The 27,617-nt window shown below is 35.3% G+C and overlaps 1 non-coding gene and 1 pseudogene across 1 annotated transcript; one reads left to right on the top strand and one right to left on the bottom strand.

Moving 5' to 3' along the window:
• The window catches only part of LOC129086088 (cold shock domain-containing protein E1-like), a 52,244-nt pseudogene that overhangs the window by 11,253 nt on the left and 13,374 nt on the right, over positions 1 to 27,617 (top strand).
• Positions 20,276 to 20,408, bottom strand: LOC129086189 (small nucleolar RNA SNORA41). Its single transcript, XR_008530792.1, has one exon. It is a non-coding gene; the product is annotated as a small nucleolar RNA SNORA41 (small nucleolar RNA).

Raw genomic sequence — 27,617 nt, 5'->3', positions numbered from 1 at the left:
GCAGATCAACACTCTTCATTATAGGTCATGAAGAAAAGGAAAGAAAGGCAAATAGAATCCCTACTTTCCTCATGCCAAAGCCAGTAATAGACAGGGGATGACTCCTAAAGATGAAATAGAAACAACCTTTACCACTAACCTCTTATTGTTTCTTTTCTGGTAAATCTAAGTTAGCAGGAAAAAAAATAAAAATAATTTTTAAAAAAAGTTAGCAGGAGAATTATAAGACCTGAGAAATTAAAGACTCTTGTAATGCAACAGAGGACTTTAAAATCTAATTATAAGCTCTATTATTGTACTTTATTCTATTTTAACTGACTTTGATTAATGTAAGTGTTCATCATAATATAATCATTAATATGAAAAAATTATTTGCATTTATGGAATCTTTTCATTAAGCATCAAAGTTATAGTTATCCTTTTAGTTGTAGAAATCTCAAAGAGTCAAATGTTAATATTCATTCAATCTCAGAATAGAATTTGGAAGAAGAAAAAAAGGAAAATGATTTCAACTTTCCTCCCCACTAGGAGCAAGGTAGAAGTCAGTTTGCAGCAACACATTCTTAAGGACTGTCTTCTATCCAAACAGCTTTAAAAGAAGTTTCAAGCCTAATGCACAACTGTAAGTGTGATATGCTGATAGAAAATAAAAAAGGATTTAAGTAGAATTTTTAAAAAGACAACTGAGCTCCTGAGGCAGTAAGAAATTTATCTTTGCAGATGAAAGAGGGTGTCTTACACGTAAATCTGTAACATATCAGGTAGTAGTCGTAAAGCAAAAGGAAAAATACCCAAAAGAAAAAATAGGAAAATGACCTCTGTGCAGATGAAAAAAGTCTTTTCTAAAAAGTTTTCACTCAATTCAATGCAAAGTGGAGAAATAGTATGCCATAGCCATCCAGAGGCAACGACTCAGGCTCATACTTTCATCCAAATGAATCAGATACTGAGAAAAAGCAGCCTATAACCCTAAGGTGGTGATCTACTATTATATCTCAAAAGTATACTGTAACAGAATATTTTCAGTGCTATCATTCCATGATGAGATCTTTTTAATGTACAGGTGGTTTTAACTACGTATACCTTCAATCTCCTCCATGAGGAAATGAGACATCAGTTACACAGGCAAGTGACTCTTTACCCTCCTTAATTTTCTTAGGAAGATTATAAGTTTGCTCTTCTCAGCTGTCTGCTAAAGTATACAAACAACTCACTTAAAAATTATATGGATCCCAGGTTCTTTCAAGAAAATATAACCCTGTGTTATCTAACATTTAACCCTTGTCAAAAGCCTGATTGCCAGACATAATATTTATGGATGATGTTCTAAAGATAGGCAGTCCATCTACTCTTTTATCTATTCTAAATTAGTATTGAACAATCAACACTAATGTTCAAAGCCTAAAAATGTGTATCACATTCTGATGTACTAATAGTAGCCCCTTAGAGAGTTACTGTAACAATTTGAGCTTTTTCTTCATATCTCTGGATTTTTTTCTTTTTTTAATCCTCACCCAAGGGTATATTTGTTGATTTTGGAGAGAGGGTAAGGGAGAGAAACAGAGAGAAAGGAACACCCGTGTGAAAGAGAACACTGATCAATTGCTTCCTATATATGTCCTAACTGGACCTTGAACCTGCAGCATATATATGCACCCTGACCAGGGATGGAACCCACAACCTTTTGCTGTGAGGGATGATGTTCCAACCAACTGAGTCACCCAGCCAGGGATCTTTGGATTATTGATATAAACAAGTCACTCAGAGATAATCCTGCATATGTCCAGGACAAGAAAAGAGATGTTCCTGTAATAAACTGATTGACTTTAATTTATGAACTCTCTAAGTCTTATAAATGATTTTATTTCCATCTTTGTTTAGCCTGGTAAATCTTGGGGCCAAATTTACATCTCACTTCCACCAGCTGCACAGAAACATATATTGATTTGTGCTAATCTAACATGAGGTTTATCATTTTCCTCTGATTTTTTTCCCTTTGACCCTATTCCTCTCAATTACCTTTAGTTGTAAAGTACACAAAGCTCAAAAGTAGAATTGTTATTATTGGCCTGTCCTCAGTTGAATAACATGGAATAGTAATTAAAGAAGTTTTTAAAAATATTTTTATGGAAATATTCAAAAATACAACTGATAAATTATTATTACTAATGCCTATTTTCAGCTTTACACTTTAATTAGCAGAGTACTTAAGGCACCCGATAATATCACATTGTTTTAATGCCAATGTTCTTGTGCAATTCTTATTTCACACATTGGGAATAAGAGTTTAATCTTGAACAGTGCTAAAAATAATATTTTCTTGGTGACATAACAAATGAGCCACCAAAAAGGCATGTCTATAACCAGGAAGGATATTAAATAACAACTGACAGAGTCATATGATAAATTACTCTATTTTGACATCTAAAGGATTATTTTCAATTATTTTTCTTGGACAATTAAGCTTATTCAAATTCTATAATGGGTTGTGTCAGTCATCATCATACATAAAACACCTTAATGATGTACAATAAGTTTTTTCTCCTCATACAAATATCTTAGGACCTGTAATTACACCTCATTAAACCATGGCACCATAATTTGGAAATCCCATTTATAATATTTAGTCTAAAATTATACTAAATAAATAAATTGTATTATCTCTAAAGCACATTCATGAACTTGCTGTCTACAGAAGAATATTTAAAATTGCATAAATTAGGGAGGATTTTAGCAATTAATACAAGAACTGGGTGAAATGAAAGAACTGGGTGAATGACAAGAACTTTTTTTTCCTACCATAAAGTACACTGGATGAATTTCTTACTATACTTTTTATAAATATTTATTCTAATAATAAGCCTAAAAATATATTTGTCACCTTATCTTTAATGATTTGTCAAAGTTAACTCAACATCTTACTTAATGCCTATTGTAATCATTGAATAGATAAAATTTGGAAAGTATAAAATGCTAAAAAAACCTAAGAAATATTTAGTATAATACTTTATTTGAAAACTTACTAGAGAGCATGCCACAAGTTTACTGATGTTCAATCAGAGGCAAAGAACTTTATTACTCATATAATGAGCAGTAGCCAGAGTGTCAGCACTTATTAAATTGCTAGAACCTCAATTTCCATAAATTAACATTGAGATGGGTTTGCCTGTACACAAATGAGGTTGTATTACACAAGAGAGGAGCCCACACTCAGGGAATCTGAATCTCTCATCATGGCTGGTAAAGCTGCTTGATCATTGCCCCAGAGGAAAACACCTTTATTATGCTGGACAGTAAAACAACCTATTCTTTTCTCCAGTGGAAGACCGTGTCTCTGTCTTCAAAGGCTATTCATATCCTTGAAAAGATAGTCCAGGACAAGGACATCGAATGTCTCTGCTCACAAGACATGCAGAAAGGTGAGAGACCCATGGTGAATTGTCTCTCAACATATGGAATATACACAGGCCCAGTAACAGCCTTGATAGACCATTTCCAAAATGCATAATACAATGAAGGTAATCTTAAAAATTTAAAAGTTTCACTACAAGTTTTCTATTTCTCTGAAAGAAGAAAGTTTGGAAAACCATTTTTTTCTGTTGGTATATGTTACCTAGCATACAAGTTGGCCAATTTCTTATTCTAATTAAAGTTGTATTTATGCTCAGTAAATCTTTGAATCGTCACAGCTGATAGAGTTTTTTAAAATACAGATTCCTGAGTCCTATACCCCAGAGATTCTGATATAGCATTTCTGTAATGGGACATGAGAATCTATATTTTGAAAAGTTTTCAAGGTCAATAAACCCATGAAAAGGTCTTCAGCTTAATTATCAGGAACACTAACCAAACCCAAAATGCAATACCACTATACACACCAGATTGTTTCAGAAAAAAAGAAAAGATAGAAATCAGAACGTACTTACATAGCCATTACAAGGGCAAACTGGAACAGCACCTTCAGAAAACTGGCAGGATCTTCTACTGAACACTGAGCAAGGCAGTTTCTATAACATGGCCATTTTACTCCCAGGTGTATAACTGTAGAAATGTGAAGCAATGTTTTCCAGAAGACGTGTATAAGAATATTTATAGCAAGACTATAGGTCATAACCAAAAGCCAGAAACAACTGAGATGCCTAGCAAGTGTAGAAGAGAAAGATAAATTTTGGTATAGTCATTCAATAAAAATGAAGATGACTAAACTACTGTTAAACACAGAATATAAATGAATCTCACAAACACAATGTTGAGTGATACCAGTGAAACATTAAAAGACTACCTACTGGATGACTGTATTTATATGGTATTAAATGATATTTGCTTAATATATGACTGAAAGGAGATTACTATTTACAATGCACAAAGATTTTTTTTTACTAACCAGTAAGCAAAAACTTCAACTATCTTAATGTAAATGTATGATTATACAACACACCAAAAAAGATATACACATGGATAATATGCCCAAGAAAAGATATTCAACTTCCATCAAATAAGTGTGAATAAACATCTGAGAAATCATGTTTCACTCACAAAACTTGGAAAGATTTAGATATTTAACAAAACTTAGAATTGTTTTGGGTAAACAGGTTTGTTTTTTTTTATAAAGGGGCTAGATGACTACATTAGTGTATTCCTGAAAGAAAATTTAAGAATGTAGATCACATCACATAGTATGTATACCATTAATCCATTAAAGACAGAAATTTTTGTTTGATTGGATTAATGTTGTCCTGCAGCCTCTCAAAGAGTAACTGACATTTGGTTGGGCTAATATCTGTTAAATGAATAAACTCAACTAAAGACAGGGCAAAATAAAAAATGGAACAAAAAGGTTTTCTACAGTATTTTTCATACTAGAAAAGAAATAAAAATAACTCATGTGTCTACAAGTAAGGTCTTGTATCTAAGGTCTTATATCTAATATGTCATATTAGATATAAGAGATTCTCTCTTATATCAGTAGAATTTCTTATTCTACTGATATAGGAAATGGGAAATAATAATGTATTGAGTAAAAAAGCAGGTTAAAACATCATATGCAATATAGTTAGTTCATGCAAAATTATATATATATGTGTGGAGAGAGATGTATATGGAAGGATAGTAACCAAAAATGTTATAATTGTGTATTCCGAATTATATAGTTTAAAGATGTTTTACTGCTTCTTTGCATGTCCTATTATTTGAGTTTTTATGATGGCATGTATCATTTTTCAAGTAAAGTTATTTTTTAATTAAAGCCAAATTATATTAAAATTATACTTACAAGCACCTTTCAAAGCATCTCTCATTGGCATTGAGTTTTAACATTGACCAAGATTTACTGGGCATAGAAATTCTAACAGCCCTAATAAAGACAATGCCTACCATTAACATCCATCTATTTTATTTTAGAGCTTAATTTTCCATCTGTTACATGCAAACTCTTTATCTCTTTATAATTCATTGTATGTTGTGATAACTAGAAACCCAAATCTGTTTCCAAAATATACAATAAGTGAATTGTCCAAACATAAAATATTTTTTCAAACTAAATGCAAACACCCACAAATATCTTCTTAGATTAAAGTATTTTTCTTACTCTATTTTAATCTGTAAATATGAAGATTAAGCACTCTCTAAATTGGCAAGAGGCCATTTTTATTTGCCTCAAGATGGGAAAGGGAGTTGCTGAGGAAACACTTTGCATCCCTGCCTATATATAATACTTCCAAATAGTGCTTCTGTGATACTGAAATGGAGATTGATAGAAGACATAGATTTTATTGCACACAAAGAAGGTACCAGGTGTAAGTATCTATGATTTATCCAACAAACATAGGGTAGCAAATGTGCCCTCAGCCTTGCATCAGATGCTATGAAGGACAGAGTAAAAAGCATAAGACAAAAGCTTTGTTCTTGAGAAACCCTCAGTTAAATTGAAGAGATAAAATTCCTGGATAGGTAAAGAATAGGAACAGTTCACCTATAATCAGGTGGTAGACAAAGTGTGTGAGTGTGCATGTGTGTGTGTCTAAGAAAAGTAAACTAATATCCACTGGGATTTTAGGACTAGAGATGCAAAAGCAGAATTAAGAAGATATGCACAAGAGCTAAGAGACTTAATGAAGATCAAAAGAAGTGCATTTTAAATGATGAAGCCCTATATCCTATGCACTGTTGAGTCTGTACCAAACATAAAGTAAAAACACTATTCTTCACCTAGTACTCACAATGTAACTATCCAAGATTTCTCTATTAATATACTGCAAGGTGATACATTCTTTTTAGAGGCTGTATTAGTTAGGGTTCTCCAGAGAAACAATATTAATTGGATATATGGGTGGGGCAAAAGTAGGTTTACAGTTGTTTGTATGGAAAAATAATACAATAATTGATAAATAATAATATAATAATAAACTGCATTTCTCATACTCACAACTAGAAACCTACTTTTGCCCCACCCTGTATATATAGGAAGGTTAGAAGGAATTGTCCCCTGTTATTATGGAGGCTGATAAATCCCATGATCTATCATCTGTAAGCTGAGGCCCAGGAAAGCTGATGGAGTAATTCACTCCAATCTGGAGGCCTAAGAACCAGGGAGCTGATGGTACAGATTCTCATTCAAATCTGAAGGCCTAAAAACCAGGGATGCTAAGGGCAGATTGATGTCTTAGCTCAAGCAGTCAGGCAGGAAGTAATGAATTCTTTATTCCTCTACATTTTGCCCTATTCAGGCTTTCAACAGATTAGATGATACCCACGCCCATTGTGGAGGGCAAACTTCTTTGCTAAGTCCACCAAATGAAACTTGAGGGCATTATGCTAAGTGAAATCAGACAGAGAAAGACAAATACTATATGCTCTCATATGTGTAACCTTAAAAAGCCAAACTCACAGAAGCAGAGAGTAGAGTAGCAGTTACCAGAGGCTGAGGACTGGGGCAAGTGAGGAGATGATGGGGAAAGGGTACAAAGTTCCCATTATAAGTTGAGTAAGAGCTGAGGATCTAATACAGTGTTGTAATCATAGTTTATTGTACTGTATTTTTTATACTTGATAGTTGCTAAAAGAGTACATCTCAAGTGTTCTCATCTCCCAAAAAAAGAAATTATAATTTTGTTATGTGATGGAGGAGTTAGTTAACACTGGCTTAGTTCTGTCAAATGCTAATTTCATCCAGAAATAACCTCTGGGAACACCCAAAAATAATGTTTTGCCAAAAATCTGGAAAATTCTGTGATCCAGGCAAATTGACATATCCAGAAGTTAATATATCATCAACATCCCACCTATATGTGTCTCCTTAACCTGTACTTAACTTCCAAATTAAAAAAAAAAAAAGGGTCATAATTCTGACTAACATGATACAACTACCCATGTACAAACAAAAGTGTGTTAACTGCTCCCCTTAAAGAGTAAATAAATTTCTCAAGTGATGTTTACTCTTCTCCTTGATATTCCAAAGCTTAAATATTATAATGTAAAGTCAAAACATTTTATATTACAGAAGAGGGAATAAGAAAAATGAAAGCATACGTATAAACAGACACACAAATGTATCCAAACCCAAAAAAAAAAGGAAATACTCATCACAATTATAGTCCTAGTTTTTGTAACTGGTTGTAGCTGGTATTTATAGCTCCACTTTTCTACTACCTACTCTGTATTCCCTTACCCTTCAGCAAGCCTGTCAGCTAGTCATTGTTCTTTATCTGATGGGATGACCCAAATCTTCATTCCTCAAGGGGGTCTGGACCATTAATAGTCTTTTCTGGGCTCGATTACTGTAGTTTTGACCTTAATCACAGGACATGGTAATACTTAGAGATTCCTAATGGGATTCCTATATTCCACCTATACTCTTCCTTAATTCCAGTGTGGAGTACTAGTCCAATTTCCCCTTGGTAGTCGGCATCAATTATCCCAGCCAGAACAGTTACTTCCTTCATTGCTCATTGATTTGGAGGCATGAGAAGACCTGAGTGGCCAGGTGGCGGTCTTAACTGTCAAATTAATGAAATAACCAGTAAGTCTTCTGGTCAAAGTATTCCTCCTATTAGAAATAAGATCTCTAGGCAAGCAGAATATAATATCAAGGGGAACAGAAAGCAAAAGTTTTGCCCTGGCTGGTGTGGCTCAGTGGATTGAGTGCAGACCGGTGAACCAGTTCGACTCCCAGTCAGGGCACATGCCAGGGTTGTGGGCCAGGTCCCCAGTAGGGGACACAAAAGAGGCAACCACACACTGATGTTTTTCCCTTTCTCCCTTCCTTCCCCTCTCTCAAAAAATAAATAAATAAAATATTTTTTAAAAAAAGCAAAAGTTTTGCTACCAGGGTTCTGGTCATATAAGTAATATAAGAATTGTCAGTACCAGTTTCAGTGGGAGCAAGAAGGAGGAGCATTTAGTCTAGACTATAGGAAATAGGAAAAGGGATTGAGAAGAAATGAATGTTTGAGTGTGTTGAGTCTTAGAGGACTCATAGCTATCTAAATTTAAAAAAGAATTGAAGTCCAACCTTGGCTGGTATGGCTCAGTGAAGTGAGCGCCAGACTTCAAAGCAAAGGGTCACAGGTTCAAATCCCAGTCAGGCTACATGCCTGGGTTGTGGGCCAAGACCCTACTAGAGGGGAGTGAGAGGCAACCGCACATTTATGTTTCTCTCCCTCTCTTTCCCTCTTCCTTCCTCTCTCTCTAAAAATAAAATAAACTCTTTAAAATATATATATTTATTTATTTATTTTTAATTGTTCAAATACATTTGTCTCCATTTACCCACCACCACTTTTGGCTGCCCCACCCACCCCACTTACCCCCCTCAATTCTTCCCCATCTTGGCTTCGTCCATGTGCCCTTCACACCTTGATCTGACCCTTCCCCTCCCCTTGCCAGTACCTCCTTCCCTCTCTCCCTCTCCTACCTGTCGGCTTTTTCTTTCTATGTTGCTGGTCATATTTTCCTTGCCTGTTTTCTTTGTTCTACTTATAGGTGAGATCATATAATATTTGTCTTTCACCCCCTGGCTTATTTCACTTAGCATAATGCTCTCCAGTTCCATCCACGCTGTTGCGAAGAGGAGTAGCTCTTTCTTTCTTTCTGCTGTGTAGTATTCCATTCTATAAATGTACCATAGTTCTTTGACCCACTCACTTAATGATGGACACTTAGGTTGCTTCCAACACTTGGCTATTGTAAATTGTGCTGCTGTGAACATTGGGGTGCATAGGTTCTTTTGAATTGATGTTTTGGGATTCTTAGGATATAGTCGCAGCAGTGGAATTGCTGGGTCAAAAGGCAGTTCCATTTTTAGCTTTTTGAGGAAATTCCAAACTGCTTTCCACAGTGGCTCCACCAGTCTGCATTCCCACCAACAGTGTACTAGGGTTCCCTTTTCTTTGCCGCCTCGTCAGCACCTGTTGTTTTTTGATTTATTTATGATGGTCATTCTGACCTGTGTGAAGTGGTGTCTCATTGTGGTTTTATTTTGCATCTCTCTGAAGGCTAGTGGTGCTGAGCATCCTTTCATATGTCTCTGGGCCCTCTGTATGTCCTCCTTGGAGAAGTCTGCTCAGGTCCTTTGTCCATTTTTTAATTGGATTGTTTGTCTTCCTGGAGTGGAGTCATGTGAATTCTTTACATATTTTGCAGATCAAACCCCTGTCTGAGCTCTCATTGGCAAATATATTTTCCCATACAGCTGGTTCCCTTCTCATTTTGCTGATGTTTTCTTTAGCTGTGCAGAAGCTTCTTATTTAATGAAGTCCCACTTGTTTATTCTTTCCTTTATGTCCCTTCCTCTAGAGAACATATCAATGAAAATATTGCTGCATGGGATATCTGAGAGTTTCCTGCCTATGTTCTCCTGTAGGACTTTTATGGTGTTGCGACTTATATTTAAGTCTTTTATCCATCTTGAGTTTATTTTTGTGTATAGTGTAAGCTGGTGGGTGAATTTCAATTTTTTGCATGTAGCTGTCCAGCTTGCCTAACATCATTTGTTGAAGAGGCTATTTTTACTCCATTTTATGCTTCTGCACCATTTGTTGAATATTAATTGACCAGAGAGACATGGGTTTATTTCTTTTAAAAAAAACAAAATTGAAGTCCAGAAAGCACTACTGTCTATGCTGGTTATTTTCCTATTGGCTTTTAGCCCTATGTCCATTCTACTATATTACACTATGCTCTGAAGGACTAGAGCTTGGAATCTGCAAATTGCATTTTCCAGACAACTTTTCCAGCTGGCTTTCAGTTGGCTTCTGTCAATGAGAAGCACTGAAGGGATATGGGAAAAGAGAAAAAGGGAAACATTTCAAATCCTAAGTCTTTCATGTGTAGGCACCTCCTTATGGTCCTAGCTTCTGAAGTTGTGGCCTTCACATTCACGGTTCCAGTTACTGCATTAGTAGCTCCTCCTCTAAAAACCCCTCCTTCATCCCTTTTGTTTCTTTAGGCCTAAAGACTAGTTCCTTCTTGCATTAATTTAGTCATTTCTTTTTTGTTCTTCCAGCCTTTCAGTATCTGTGTAATAAAGTCCCTGTATTAAGTCCCCTTTTCTGAATTGTATGGTTTCTCCTCCCCTCACTATTCTCTGATAATGTACCTAGTAATAAGCTGAGACTCAGGTTAGATTGCTTACTTTTTTGAGCTTAAATACAGTGAAGATTTCTTTATCAAAATAACTTAGGACACCAGTAGTCTGTGACATCCAATGACATCATCCTTATTTAAGTTATGTGTTTGTTTAGAATGAAGTGTCTACAAAAAGCAAGACTTTGGCAGCCCTAGTGGCTGTTGCCACTTGACCACTATAACAGGAATGATGACCACCAGGACCTGGAGTTCTCTGGTTATTTCTGATGGTTGGGGAGGGCATACAGAAAGTAAATGGTAAGTTCAGTAATTTAAGAATCTCAAACAAGGTAGCATGGGCATTTTAATGATGTTAATTTGTCCTGTCCATGAACTAGATATGTCCTTCCACTTATTTGTAACTTCTTCAATTTCTTTCTTCAGTGTCTTATAATTTTCTGAGTACATGTCTTATTCCAAAGTCATATTTCACAAAACAAGAATGAATATTTTAAAAATTTATATGGAACTGCAAAAGGCTCCGTATAAAAACAGTGATCCTGAGAAAGAAGAACAAGTTGGAGGAATCAAGCTACCCAATATCGAACTGTACTACAAAGCCATAGTAATCAAAACAGCATGGTACTGGCATAAAAACAAACACATAGATCAATGGAACAGAATAGAGAGCCCAGAAATAAACCTACACCTTAATAATCAATTAATACTCAACAGAGGAAGCAAGCACATACAATAAGCTAAAGATAGCTTATTCAGTAAGTGGTGTTGGAGAAATTGGACAGATACATGGAGAAAAATGAATCTAGACCACCTTCTTACACCATACACATGAATAATTCAAAATGGGTCAAAGATTTAAATGTTAGACCCAAAACCACAAAAATCCTAGAAGAAAACATAGGCAACAAATCTAGGACATTGTTCCCGGCAATCTTTTATCAGATATATCTACCCAGGCAAGGGAAACAAAAGAAAAAATAAACAAATAGGACTATATGAAACTGAAAAGTTTTTGCACAGCAAAGAAAATCATCAATGAAGTAAAAAGACAACCCACAGAATAGGAGAACATATTCAACAATACATCTGATAAGGGGTTAATATACAAAATTAATAAAGTACTTATAAAACTCAATGCCAAAAAAACAAACAACCCAATCAAAAAGTTGGCAAAGGACCTGAATAGACACTTCTCTAAATAGGACATACACATGGCCAATAGACATATTAAAAGATGCTCAATGTCACTAATCATCAGAGAAATGCACATAAAAACCACAATGAGATACCATCTCACACCTGTTAGAATGGCTATTATCAATAAATCAGAAAACAAGTTCTGAGGAGGATGTAGAGAAAGGGGAACCCTTTGGCATTGTTGGTGGGATGCAGACTGGTGCAGCCACAGTGGAAAGCAGTATGGAGATACCTCAAAAAATTAAAAATAGATCTTCTTTTTGACCCAGAGGTCCCACTTCTGGGAATAAATCTGAAGGAACCCAAAACATTAATTCAAAAGAACATAAGCACCCCTATGCTCATTGCAGCATTATTTACAATCACCAAGACATGAAAGCAGCCCAAGTGTCCATCAATAGATGAGTGTATAAAAACAACTATGGAACATTTACACAATGGAATCCTACTTGGCTGAAAAAAAGAAGAAAATTTTCCTTTTGCAACAGTATGGATGGACATGGAGAACATTATACTATGTGAAATAAGCCAGTCAGCAAAAGGCAGACACCATATGATTTCACTCATGTGGAATCTAACGAACAAACTGAACTTAACAAGCAAAACGGAGAAAGACTCATAGATGGAGAACAGATGACAGCTAGGGCAGGGGGAGGTTAGGGGGTGGAGGAATCATGCAAAAAGGAGAAAGGACTCACGGGCATGGACAGCAGTATAAAGATTGCTGGGGAGAGGGGGGTACAAGGGGTCTAAAGGGTAATGGGAAAAATACAATAAAGATTTTTTTTTTAAACCTCAAACTATAAAAAATAAATAAATCTCATCTCTTATGTCTTATAGTTGCAGAATAAATATCTTGGAATATCAAATCCGATGAAGGTAAAACATTTGATTCCTTAAACTTCCCTGATATTTTTGAATGGCTTTTACAGTATCTTGCCAGTATAGTTGACCTTTGAACAACATGGGTTTAAACTGAGCAGGTCCACTTTCACATGGATTTTTTTTCAATTAATACTGTAAATGTATTGTCTCTTCCTTATGATTTCTTATCAACATTTTCTTTTCTCTAGCTTACATTATTGTAAGAATATAGCCTACAATACATATAACATTCAAACTATGTGTTATTCGGCTGTTTGTGTATCAGTAAGGCTTCCTGTCAACAGCAGGCTATTAGTAGTTAAGTTTCTGAGGAGTCAAAAGTTATACGAGGATTTTCTGCTGCGCAGTGAGACAGCACCCATAACCCATGTGCTGTCCTAGGGTCAACTATGTAAGCAGATCTTCTTCCTCTGCTGGAAGAGACAGGCTTTCCACTGAAGACAGTGCCCTGGCCAGAGGTAATTAACTTACAAAGAAATTCCTCATGGCCACACCCATCACACTTCATTCATTGTTTTCTAATCCTATATCTGTAATCAGTTATCAACATACCTAGGGGGATAAATGTAGAGTCTAACCTGAAAAGATATAGTTTATATTCCTAAACTTCAAAAGACTTAAAATTTCATCTACAAGATAGACTATTCAACAAAGGGTGCTGGAGAAACTAATATATTCAGCAATCTGCTGTAATGTTATATTCCATCCTCCTAGGTTTAACACCCTAAGAATTCAATTATATACTGTATTTATGATATTTTTCTTGTTACAATTTATTTATCTATCTATCTATCTATATATATATATGCATATCTTCTACTTTGCAGTAACTCTGGATTGAATTTATTACTCAGAGAAGGTAAGGTTTACTTGATTAGCTGATAGAAACATTGACTCAGCAGTGAACTACTTTCAATGAAGTTGAGTCACCACTCTCTGACTTAATATAAAAGAAGAAATAAATGGCTTAGGAAAATTACAACGTTGGAGTAGGGTTTGCATGTACAACCTGAATATTTACATCCTTATTTGTCCCTATGGAGGGACAGTAGGACACTTCCTTAACTAAGACATTGAGAAATGTCCTCATAAAGGAAGTATTGCATCCATTAAAAATCTCTGTGGTGGCTGTCCTCTGATAGCTGGAGTGATGGTGGGAGATGCTACCTTTTTTTCTACATAGGAAAAAATGATTTATTTATCTACTCAATAAGAACTAAAACTGACTTTTTTTTTAACTAAAGCATTATATAATAGGATTTACTAAAGAATTGGAATTAGCATTCCACCAAGTCTGGCTGCAGGCTTCCTTATAGAAAATATACAGTGAGATCACTCAAAAACTTATTTAGGAAAATACTTTATTAACAGTATATTATCAGTGTTTTCTTAAGCTGGTCATGGGTTTTTTTATATTCTTGCCCTTTGTAATTAATTGCTTTACTTTAGCTTCATTGATGCCTGTTTAGCTTTCAGATTGAGCAAACAAGGGCAGCAAGAGGACAAAGTAATCACAAATACTAAAGATAACTGCGGATCCTACAAATGGATGATTTTATGTAAATATTATATATAAACCCAACAGGTTTAGGATTTGGATTAAAAGACAATCAAAAATAAATAAAGTGGATGTAGAAGTTCCATCCTCAACATAAAAAAAGAGTCAATTATTTTGTCTTGGACCAATTCAAGATGGTTTCATGGATAGAGAGAGGGTAAGGAGCTGTAACCATGCACAGAGCCATCACAGTTCCAGAGTTTTGGGTTATTCTCTGGTTTTGCGGAGCTTGTTTCTTTTATTGGACTGGCCAAAAAACTCATTTGGTTTTTCCATAAGATGGCTCCAGTAGTGCTTAGTTGTCTTTAACTTCATTCAAAACATTTTTTAATACTGTATTGTGACAGTTGTCATATCAGCATTTATTTAAAAAACATCAAAATTGGTGAATTTTTGTGTGGCCATTTTAATATTGAAGATGGAAGAAAATATGTAACATTTTCAGCATGTTATGTTTTATTATTTCAAGAAAGGTAAAAACACAACTGAAATGCAGAAAAATATTTGTGCAGTGTATGGAGAAGGTGCTGTGACTGATCAAATGTGTCAAAAACGATTTGTAAAGTTTTATGCTGGAGATTTCTCACTGAACGATGCTCTATGGTTGGGCAGACTAGTTAAAGTTGATAGCCATCAAATCAAGACATTAACTGAGAACAACGTTTTACTATGTGGGAGAGATAGCTGACATACTCAAAATACCCAAATCAATAAAGTTATTGGTGAAAAGAAAAAATGTGTCTTTTATTTTACAGAAAAAAACTAAATGGACTTTTTGGCCAGCCCAATACCATTTAGGGCTGGCTAACTTATGTGTGTCTGTAGACTGTCTCTTTGGTAAATCAATCAATTAACAAGTAATTACTGAAAGGGGCTAGTGCACTCTACAGTGGGTGTGAGTATGTTGTGAACAGGATGTTAGATGACAGACAAACAGATCCCTGATCTAGAGGCTATGGGACAGACCATCATTGTATCTCATGTAGCACATGACATCTCAAAGAGGTAAGAAAAATTAGCCAAAGTATATTTGATCATTTGAAAAGTATTAAATGAATGCATTAATAAAGAAAATTCAAGAAATAGTCTCCAATTCATTAATGATTTTAACTATTACTATAAAGAGGCTAGAAGAACAGTACAGATTCCAACTAGACTGCATTTTTGTGCAGAATTCATGTGTAGGTACATCCTAGACCTAGACTCTTTCCAGTTGTAGGGCTTCCCAAACCCTGGTACTGCAGACATGTTAGCCCTGAGCACTCACTCTCTCCTTCTCTCTCTCTCTCCCCAAATATTATTGCTGAAAGAGAGGAAGATTTCACTGCCCTAGCAACTATATATCCTCTCCTGCTTCCTGGGCAGCAAAAGGGAGGCCAAAATATTAGCCCAAGAGTAGAGTCAAAGTGTAAAGATGCAACCTAAGCTTCTAGGGCCCCTAGAATTCAAGGTTCCCTGGCAGACTCGAGGGAGTAAGGGGTTACTAAGAGGGAAAAGGAAGCATAGTGTATACACCTTGTCAAGTACATGGAAAGGATTATATGTCCCTTGAATTAGAAAAAAGAGATATCTGCAAAGAGCTGGAAATTTAGTCCTGCACTCAGCTGATTTGTTTAATTATAGGAAATCTAAAGTATCCCATTAGTTCAGGCTTTATTGTATTATTAAGGGAAGGTTTTTAGGGATGGAAATGTCTCTGAAATGTGAGAAGCCTCTCTTGATGCTGCTGGTGAACTTATCTCCCAGTCATCATCTTCCCAACTCAGCTTTACCGTCTGGAGTAGAGTTACTCCAGACACAACAGTTATTTAATCTCATTTCATTTTTCAATGTCAGGGCACATTAATATTTTAAAAATAGAAACAAAGTCAATAAGCTAAAATTTTGTGTTACAAAAATGCACAGATTTATTTTTTAAGTAACATAATTAATCACTGTAATTTTATGTTCTGTTAAAGCATCTAACAGTAGAAAACTGAGGTTCTTCCCACCATTATATCATATTTTCAAAAAACATTTGGCATGTGGAAACCAACTATCTTCTCAATTCATTTAACAACAGAAAATATCAAATGCAGTGCTGCAAAATTTTGAACTAGAAAGAGACTAAGAAAAAGACTGTACTTCTATAAACAAAAACAGAGCCATAGCTTAAAATTATTCAGAATAAATGTATACTGTCATGATGTTTTATCTACTTCTTCACAATTTTCCTAAAATGCTGATATTTGAATAGATTTTGGTTTGTCAAACATTAATAATTTTTAAAGGGAACATGAAATCATAATTGCAAAGAATTTAACTCATGTAACCCCATTTCAAATTTTTTTCATGCTGCATGGTAGACAGCTTAGTGTGTTTCAACTAAAAAAGAACTCTCATGAGACAAATACATCTCTCATGTTTTTGATGCTATTGTTGTTTGGTTGGTTGGTCAGTGTTTTACTGAGGTATAATTGACATATAACATTATGTTAGTTTCAGGTGTACAACATAAAGATTTTATATTTGTCAGGTTGCAAAATTATCACCCCAACAAGTCTAGTTACCATCCACCACCTTACATAGTTACAAAAACTCCTTTTTCATTGTGATGAGAAATTTAGATTTACTGTCTCAGCAACCTTCAAATATGAAATACAGTATTATAAACTATGGTCACCATGCTGTACATTACATCCTCATGACTTATTTTATAACTACAAATTTGTCCTTTTTGATGCCCTTCACCCATTTAACCCAACCCCAACACTCACCTTTGGCAACCACTAATCTGTCCTCTATCTCTATAAGTTTCTTTGAAAGGGAGTTCTTTGGTTTGTTTTAGATTCTACATATAAATGAGATCACATGATATCTGTCTTCCTCTGCTTGACTTACTTCACTTAGCATAATGCTTCTGAGGTCCATTTATGTTGTCACAAATGGCAACATTTCATTCTTTTTATGGCTGAATAATGTTCCATCATATATATGGGATATCTATGTATGTCATATATGTGTGAGTGTGTATGTGTGTGTGTGTGTGTGTATAATCACATCTTCATTCATCTATCAATGGACACAGATTATTCTGATATCTTGCCTATTGTAAATAATGCTGCAATGAACATGGGTGTGCATATATCATTTTAAGTTAGTGTTTTCATTTTCTTTGGATAAATACCCAGAAGTAGAATTGTAGATCACATGGTAGTCCTATTTTTAATTTTTTAAGAAAATCCCATATTGTTTTCCACAGTAGCTATACCAATTTACAATCCCACCAAAAGTAAGGTTTCCTTTTTACCACATCCTCATCAACACCTGCTATTTCTTGTTTTTTTTTTATAAGAACATTCTAACAGGTATGAGGTAATATCTTACTGTGGTTTTGATTTGCATTTCCCTGATGATTTGTGATGTTTTTTTAGTATATAGTTCCCATTTGAAAATGTAAAGCCAGTATGAATGAATCAGTGACCCAAAAGTCCAGATTAAATACAGTATGGTTTTACTGCACTGAACACTCATCATCGAGGGGGTTTTCTCCCACCTGCCATTGGACCTTTCCTATTAATCAGATACCATCATCACTGAATTTCTTCCCAAAGTACACACAATATAAAAGGTCTGACTGGAAAGTATCCATCCATTTAATATGAAAAATAGAGACATTTATTAAGACATTATTTATTAAGAAGATACAAGAAACATTGCATGCAGGATGATGTCTCAGCCCCATTCAAAGTAGGCACCTTGGGACCTCACACAGTTCTCCCAGGCACAATCAGCTACCCTGTTGTATTTTCCTGAATCTCATCAATGGTCTGAAGTCTCTTCCCTTTCAAAAGTGATTTTAGTTTGGGGAAAAGCCAGAAGTCACAGGGCACCAATTCTGGGCTGTAGGGGTTCTGAGTCACCTGGGTGATTTGCTATTTTGCACAAAAAACCCTGCATGAGACGTGATGAAGCTGCCAATTGTTAGTTGCCCATAGTTGCGGCCTTCCGAAATATTCAAATAGTTTCCACAGAGGAATGTTCAAGATTAACACAAAAAAAATTTTTTTAACACAAAATTTGATGCAGATTTGTTGCTCTACTTACTCACTCATTTTGAATGTGATGACCACACAGTACACACGCTCACTCAACAGCATCTACTGTCCCCGGTGACTAATACAGTGAAGTCATCATTGTTCACCCATGTACATCGAGTCCATTTTTCCTTGATGTCAGGTTATCAGGATGTCATGCAAACCATTCTAATTATATCTCACTATATCTTGTTAAGATTTTCCTTAATTGAAGTGTGTGTGCTGCATCTGGCAAATAAGGGAACAAAGGCAGATGAGCATATGTATGTTTGAATCATTTATTGCCTAATAGCTATTAATGTCTTTTTCCAAATAAACTGTAAGTTTTGGGAGAGCAGGAGCTCTTATACTATTATTCTTTGGAGCACTAATACGTTGAAGAGAAGACAGTAAAATCTAGTTGACTTTTTTCTTTTATTCTTGATTAATATTAAAAGCACCTGAAATTAAGAATGAAGTTTATTTTTTGATAAGTATGCTCAAATACCTGTGACCATGAGTAGTATCTACTTACTGGGCAATTTAAAGCACCCTTTCAACAGGATTCTTAGAGTGAACTGTGTTTTATGCACAGTGAGTGAAAATCAATACTCTGTCTATGCCTATCACAGCATGTCACATCTCTGATTGAATCTTTTCAACCAGCTTATCAGACATATAGCACAGGATAAATTTATCTCTATACACTTTATATGTGTCGCCAAAAATAGCCTTGGGATCACTGTAACCTAATGACCTAAGTAAGAAATATCCGATAAATGATTAGGCAGTGGTTGACAGTAAAAACGAACACTCTGTTCTTTATTATAAAACACTATTTCTAGGGAGAATCTAAGTTCCCCAGAAGTTCCTTGCAACATAATGCGCATGATATTCTAACACTAACCAAATGGAAAATCTTCAGCTTTTATTCCTAATTTTATTGCCATTTTTCTACAAAGCACCCATAATGATTATTTTATCATAGTCATACTGTTTTTTTTAAGAAACTAACCTAAGTAATTTTTATTCTTGCCAAATTAAAAGTCCCTAGAATCTATAAATACCTGATGATGAGTTATTTTCAGAAAAAAACAGTTTCATGGTCCTAGTTTGAGTTAATAGAAGGTAAATAGTATGTTCTAATGCTATGACTAGGATAAGAATTAAACAATAAATAAGCTTTCTGTAAGTCAATATAACTAACTATGTAAGTGGGGAGAGTTGAGGAAAATCATTTTATCAAAGCACATATAAATCACATAAATTTTTTGACAATTCAAGGACACTGGATTAATTCTAATAACTTTTTAAGTCTATGATGATGTTGATGTTAAGTAACCCTGGGAGTTTACCTGTCACTTTATTTTTTTAATTCCATAAAAAATTTTATGAGTTACAATTTTTAAAAATTTTTGTTGTATTTGTTTCCATAGCCATTAGCTCTCTTATCCCTCCCTCCTCCGACAATCATCTCACTGTTGCCCATGTCCGTGAGTCCTTGTTCCCTTCTGCTCAATCCCTCCACCCCCAGCCTCCCCTCACCTTAGCTGTCAGCCTGCGCTCTCTGAGTCTGCCTCTATTTTGCTTGTTCATTCAGTTTGTTCATTAGATTCCACCTATGAGTGAAATTATATGGTATTTGTCTTTCTCTAACTGACTTACATCACTTTAGTTTTAAGCAGAATGGTATAGAGAATTTATGTGTAAAATAAGCTGCCCTGCATATGTGAAGGTAAAATGAAGTTATTGGCTCACCATAGCTAACATACATACATGACAGTTGTTGTTACATGAGTGGAAATTGATTTGGGATGATCCACACATGCTTTCTCATGTGGTTCTCTTTATAACCAAAGTCATATATCTTTAGGGCAAGTGGCCAACATGTGTGTGGCAACACCTGGTTATAGAGACAAATAAAGCAAACTAGTCCATTAAGGATAAAACTTATTACTTTAGTCTCATCAATGGTATTCTTGGTTATTTTTTTTCCTTGTGTTGGTCACACACATGCTCATTTTCTGTTTTGCTAAGAAAGAGGTGTTTAATCATGTAACAATTCCTCTCACACAGAGCAATGCCACAATTGCCACCACCGGAACAGCTGCAGACCAGCAGCTGCGGAAAGGTATGTTTTAAACAACCTAGCAAACCATTTGGACTCAAGGATGCAAATACATACATAATATGAATGGAACACAAAATGACTTTTTATTACCAACTCTAAGGAGATCTAATTATCTAGGGAAAAAAATTTAAATCATTGGCAAGATACTAACAACCCACCTCGAACTAATATCATTCTACTTCTTGCTTCATCTTCAATGACTTCCTTATTGATTAGCAAACATGTAGCAGGTGGATGCTAAACCAGTACTGTAGTAGATATAGTGGGCACAAATGTAAACAAGGAATTATTTTCTGCCCTCGATGAGCTTTAAGTTTAGTGGGAGAAAAGACAGGCAATAAAAAATTTTAAAAATAGCAAAAAATAGCAGTGTGAGATAATAAAGTATTGTGTGTTCAAATTGTTAAGGGAGCATCAATAAAAGTCATTTTAATCAGACTGGGAAAAAGATTGGATTCTCAAAGAAAAAAATTGAGCCTTGACAGATGTCTAGGGATTAGCCAGGTATGGAAAGTCAAAATTTCCAGGCATTCAGCTGTCAGTTAGACCTTCAGCCTCCGCTAACCCTTCAAGCTCAAATTGTACACCTCATGTATGATTCCTGGACACTTCAGTTCTCACGATAATGCCACAATTATAAACGCATCATTATTTACTTCCACCTATCATTCTATACTGTAGCTTCTCCTTATTTCGTTTCAAATCCCTGTAGTCTGTAACCTACATAAAGGGGGAAAATGCATTTATTTTAATAGGTGTAATGATCCCCAGTATCTTGAATTGTCATGGCAAAAAAAAGAAAAAAGCAAGAGCTAAATAAACCATGTTGAATTAAAACAGAGGGAAAGAATAGTTTGCACAAAAGCACTAATGTGTGAAACAACATGACAAGAAGTTGATATGCCTAGAGGAATATACAATTGGATACAGGATAGAGATGGTTCTAATTCTCATCCATGACAAAGCTGTGACTGTTTTGTTACATAGAGTAACAGGTTCAATTACAGCTCTGAAACTAAACTGCTTAGATTGTATCCTAACTCTCCACCATGTACTATTTTATATTGGAAAAGATATTTAATCTCTCTATGCCTCATTTTCTTTATCTGTAAAGTACCTTATCAGGATTTTTGTGAGGTTAAAGTGAATTAATCTATATACACTTAGAACAGTACCCTTCACATGGTAAGCACTCAATAAATGTTAGTTATCAATTTTAGGCAAAGAAATGTGTCATTTTTCCTGAAAACTATGAAGAAACCAAAGAATCTTAAGCAGCATTGAGATACGATCACCTTCACTCTGTAACAGTCAGAATTCACTGCGGAAAATGGGAACCATTGCTTACCACCCTAGCTAATAGTTAGCTTTCTGAAAATTTGTCTTCAAGCTGTGTTTTTCAAAAACATGGACATATTTAATTTTGACTGTACATCTTCCATATATTCTGGCACATAGTAGCTCCTCAATAACATTAAATTATTGAATGAATGCTTTTGGAATGAAAAAGAAACTTTCATCCAAACCTTTTTATTCTACTAAATTTTTTCTTAAACCATTCCTCTGAGAATGAGTTAGGATCATTGCTGTATCCTCTTGTGCCAAATAGTTGATACTATGCACAAAGCGATCTAGTGTGGTAGAAAATATAATTCAGACACAAATCCATGCATAGTTGGAAGAGATTTGTTATATAATTTAACGTAGTGCCATGGTTTCTGAGCCACATTCCTCTGCCAATGAATTTAGAACAAGAAGTATGAACCATATGTAGACTCATTTAAAACAACTGTAGTGATCAGCCTCCACTCCAGCAAGTGATCATCCACATTTTTGCTCTTTGAGTTCCAGGTGTGTAATTATCAACTTGTTTACTTATTCAGGACACACACCTGCCAACAGTTTTCTCTATAATAATCCAAATAGCTTTCTTTCAACTATCCTGGTTGTCCACAATCAATGATATGTTGCTGCATATGCTAAATCTCTCAGGACAAAAAAAAAAAACAAAAACCTCAGAGTAGCAATGGATAAATATCTCGGTCCCAGTCAAAGAGAGCATACTAAGCATGGCAAGTCTGAATTTGTCACTCTGTGATCAAATATTGGCAGCTATCTGTGGCTTTGTGCCCCATTGATTCTAGGGATTCTTGCTATAATATAACTTACAGGTGAGACCATTTCAGAAGAATATCCAGAGTCCTTCCATTATTAAACCTTACTATATTGCCTAAAGAGAAAACTTAACTGCATTTAGAGCAATTTTCATTAAAGGAAGATGTTACATTATATTAAAATCTGCTTCAAAAATCTGTCTCTAGTACCTGTGCATAAAGCCCATAACAACAATGTGCAGTTAGTTGGAAGCAATTAGAACAGAGTTAGGGTCTAGTTAAAACAATCTAGTTAAAATAATCATAGTAGAAATCCATCCCCTCAAATACTTACTGAAGAAAATTTCATATCCTTGTTCAAAACAGAGAATTTAAAAGGAAATGTTATGCTAAGTGCCATGTACCTGTATAATCCATGGAGGAAATTCATGCTCAGATTTCCTTCAAGAGAACCTGCTACAAAGAGTGGCAAGTGGCATTGACTGACAGCTCCAACTCTACACCTGCAGATCCACTGCAGCATTTACACCAGGCCATGCTTCCTCATGGCTGCTCTCAGCTAATGACTGGACACAATGAGGACTGAACATAACATTGGTGCCCAATGTAGGATAAAAATATGGCTCTGGAATTTCTCATAGACATGCCATGAACCTTCTCAGAACTGAGCTTCAAGCTGAGTACTTTCCCACCTAACCCTTCCTTCCCTCTATCATTTTTCAGGTGTCAGACCTGTATTTATTTGAAAGTTCTCCTTGCCTCCTCTTGCTACCTCCCCTCTTATCTTTCACAGGCATTTCCTCCAGTAAATCTCATGCATGTCTAATCTCATTTTAGGTGTTGCTTCTTGGCAGACTTGAATAGCCAAAAGGTGTGATGATATTAAAAGCAGAGAATTAGGCCAATTTCCTGCTCAGTTGCCTTGCAATTTAAAGCAAGCATTAATTTGTCCATGTTTTAGCATAGCTGCTAACATTTTGAGTCTCTTCTGTTGCACTCCTTGAAGATTCAAAGTGTCAAAGCATTCAGCTCAGAAAGTGTTCAATTCTCCTCCCCTTCAATCCTCTCAATAAGAAGAATGTGTCAAGCATTTGTTTTCAAGGTCTTCTTTCATACAATTTTTATTAATTAAATACTCCCAAGAGTTTTTATGACCCCAAAACATGAACTGGTCAGTAAGTACTTGGATACAATTAGGGATGCCAGCTATATAAAGGGAACAAGGAGTCCAGGTACTGCTAATGATCACACTACAGAGAGCAAGTTCTTCACCTTCCCACAGACCACTGTTTGGGGCCATTGTCAGGGACACACTACACACTCATGATCAGAATGGACCGTAGATTTGGCAGTTTTCTTGGTGCCACTAGCCTTAAAAATATTTTATAGAACTTAGTAGTAAATACTGTGGGTCTAACAATAATATGAAACATCATATTCATATTTCAGTGGGAAATATTCTTTTCTTAGTGTGGGCATTCAGACTGTTGATTCGGAGCCCATTAATTTACAATGAGGTCACATCTTTTTTTGCTTTGTGCCTATGATTATTACCCGTTGCTCCCTCTGAATATTTTGATTTCTATATATGCATTACCACATTGACATTGATAGATAAGAGCAAGGTATTTCTCCACCACCTGAAACCATGCTTATATACATTTGTAGAAACTCATAGCTTTCTCTTTTTTTGTTTGTTTATATTTTAACACAGTCTTAGTTTCTGATGTTTCTACTAATTTTTCCTCCTTAAACTAAAAATGCCCTGAGTTCTATTCCTTTACATTAGGTATTTATCAATAGCTAGAAAGTAGCCAAATCCTATTTCTGTAATATAAGGGCATAAACCTTGATACCCATGGGGGTGTCCAACTCATGGCCTACTATGAATGTGGTTCAACACAAAATCGTAAATTTACTTAAAACCTTTTTTTCCTTATCAGCTTTCATTAGTGTTTGTGTATTTAATATGTGGCCCAAGACAACTCTTCTTCCAGCGTGGCCCAGAAATGCCAAAAGGTTGGACACCCCTGGAGGATAAAATAATATTTAAGATATGTCTTCAAAACGTATGAAACATAAGTATATGAAGCTTACCTGGCACTTCCAGACCACCCAAAGCACTCAGCCATTTTGCTTTATTTTGTGCATTCTCTGAGCAAATGATATGTGTTCCTTTTCTTCAACTTCATTACCAAGTATGTGCAGTTAAAGATAAAATGAATCATCAAAGAAAGCTTAATAATTTTCCACAGGTTTTCAGAGGGCATTCATGGTTTTTGGACATCACTGTTCATAAAACAAATCACTTCATGGGGTTTATTCCTGGGAATATCACTACAGAATTTCATAAGCCAAGCAAGGAAGCTCAATGCCTTTATATTATAAAAGTCCCATTTTTTGGATTCTAAAGGATAAAATGGAACTCACAGGAGAGCAGAATATGAAATTCCATAAGCCTAGTTCAAAGAAGATGAAATTTTTCACGAAAATCTTTTTCTGTTTTTGTAAAAATATAAATTTTTTTCTGTTTTTGTAAAAATGTAAAAATAACATTTCATAAATACTCACCCCTATAGCTATGCATACATATTTTATATGTAAAAACAAAATAATGCAGACATGCTTTATTACATAAATTACATATACACATGAGTGTGTTTAAATATTCCTGGCTCTTTGAGCAATTATTAGGCTGTTATATGAATTGAAAGTTGCATAATGAACTTTGCCATTCACTAGCTTTTATTTTTATCTTGGGTTCAATTAAATAATGTCCTAAATATTTGTGGGTAACTCACATGGGTTTTAATTACAATTTACTGTAAAGATTGCAATTACCTCTGCTTTTCTGCTTTCATGGTAATTAAATCTTGATAAAGGTTTTATTGCAGAGTGAGATTCTTTGAATATGCAATCACTGACCTCCAGAGTATTAATAGGATATTTGCTTAAAAATATGTCACAAACTGAACTGTGGAAATAGTTTGTGCCATTGCTATGCCATCATCTATATAGACTATCTGCACTGAATGTTCAAGATTAAATTATTTTAAATGTTGTGAAATACACCCAGGTCACAAAAGGCTGGATTTCTCATATAGTGAGTTTTGAAAACCCATTGCAGATCCCTCCGCCTGGTATCCCAACCACTGACCCCCCAATCCCACTACTCTGGGTATGTATATTTTGAGCTGCCACTGGCTTACAAGAAAAAGGCTATGAATATTGTCTCTTGCGGCTTCAGAGCTGGTAGCAGATAATTGTAGGTGTTCTTATATACAATGCTTCTGTAGCTAATATTGTTAAAGATAACTACTAATATAAACTGATTGAGGCGTATTTGTCAATTCAGAGGTAACAAGTTTTCTAGTCACCCTGCGAAAAAGCCTACCAATTATCGTGGGGAAAGTTATGTACAAATTTAATGTTGTCCCAAATGTTCTATTCATGCTCCTCTAGTCAATCTACACACTTAATTTTTCCAATAATATTTCTCTTCTTTTATTTTCTTAGCTAGGAGAATTTAGTTCTTCCCCTCCATAAATTTTAAAGATGGATCTACTGAGCCCCACATACTTCCTAAGTCTGGTGGTTTTATAGAATTAAGGCCCATCTAAAGGGAGACAAGAAAACATATATTTTTTAAATAAAATCTTCTTTCTGATCTCTATGGGCAGCTTCCTGAATTTGAGACTACTTTCATACTGAGTTTTTTGTGGGGTTTTTTTTTAAATGAGGCAACGAGTATTTATCTGTATTACTGGAGAGTCTGGTTGGCAACAAAACACAAATCAAAGCTCTAGAAGTGGCGAACTCTAATATCAATTCTGGGAGAAAGTAATCTCAAATTCTTAAGTTTTTTTTTTTTTTACATTTAAAATTGGAATGAAGTTATTGGTAGGCAGCCAACAAAAACCAGGGTAAGTAATTTTCTAAGTATATGTAAATAATGAGAAGGCAAAAAGCTCAAACTTATTTTCTCAAAACATTAGCATTTTCTTATTATAGCTTTCCCTTCTCACATTTTTTCCCTTTTAGAGAAAATTTAAGATTCATGTATAAAGTACCACATGAAGACTGCTGTGAAGAATAGGTGCCTAAGGTGCAAACTACAGACACAAATCACCTCATTTGGCTTTGAAAGGTAGTTAAACAGGATCATCACCTCTGAGCCACCCTACACATTAAACACAAAAAGACACCCTAGCCTCGAGGCAGGTTTCTGAAATAAAATCACACATATGGACAGAGAGGTTGACAGCAGCAGGCTCCTTTAGAAAAGGGAAAGAAGTAAATGAGAGCCCATATTTGCTGAGTGCCTTTTACATGCCAGCTGTTCTATAATCCTCACCACAACAGCCTGCACTCATTCCAGTCTTTGCAGTTATCACAGGAGGGTGATTATCTGTTTATTCATCTATCTCCTCCACTGGGTGTAAGTTCACTGAGTGTAAGATCAAATATTATTTATTACCTACTTGTGACCAAACATTACCTGCCAGTGACCAGCACAAAGCAGGCAATCAATACACATTTACTGACTGAATGAGCAAGCTAATGTGCTAACAATTAATATTCCCATTTGATAAATAAGCAGACTATGGCTCCAAGTGATCAAGTGACTTATCCAGGTCATAGAAATCATACCAGTTGGTAAGTAACTGAAGAGACATATAAACTCAAGTCTGTCTGGCTTCAGAAAACCACATTTTCTACTATACCAAGCTCCTTCATGGAAGCAAAAGTGGAACCGAACCTCGGAGAAAGGCCTTAGATTTTTTATGAAAGAATGGCCATGGAGAAAAAACTTTCACCCATCCCTGCCTGAAGCTATTGTAAAAAATCTCAGAGAAGTAAAAATGGAAATGGTAATTTCACTTCTGGATACACTCAAACGAGAGTAAAGCCAGAGCACTGGGCGGGGAACGGCTTGCTTTTGTTTCCTGGCAGCTTCTTCGGCAATGGCTTTTCCCCTCCAACAGCTCATGTCTGTTTGCTTTTCTCTTCTTTTCTTTCCTACACCACAGCTGCTTTACTTACATGGTTCAAACTTCAAGGGAGACAAGGATCAAGCAAAGCGGCCAACAGGA

Source organism: Pteronotus mesoamericanus, unplaced genomic scaffold (genome assembly GCF_021234165.1).
Source record: "Pteronotus mesoamericanus isolate MK-2021 breed Mesoamerican mustached bat unplaced genomic scaffold, CSHL_Meso_final scaffold_36, whole genome shotgun sequence".
In the NCBI taxonomy this organism is placed as follows: domain Eukaryota; kingdom Metazoa; phylum Chordata; class Mammalia; order Chiroptera; family Mormoopidae; genus Pteronotus; species Pteronotus mesoamericanus.
Note: the sequence above shows the minus strand (reverse complement) of the source record. Positions and strands in the feature narration are given on the sequence as shown.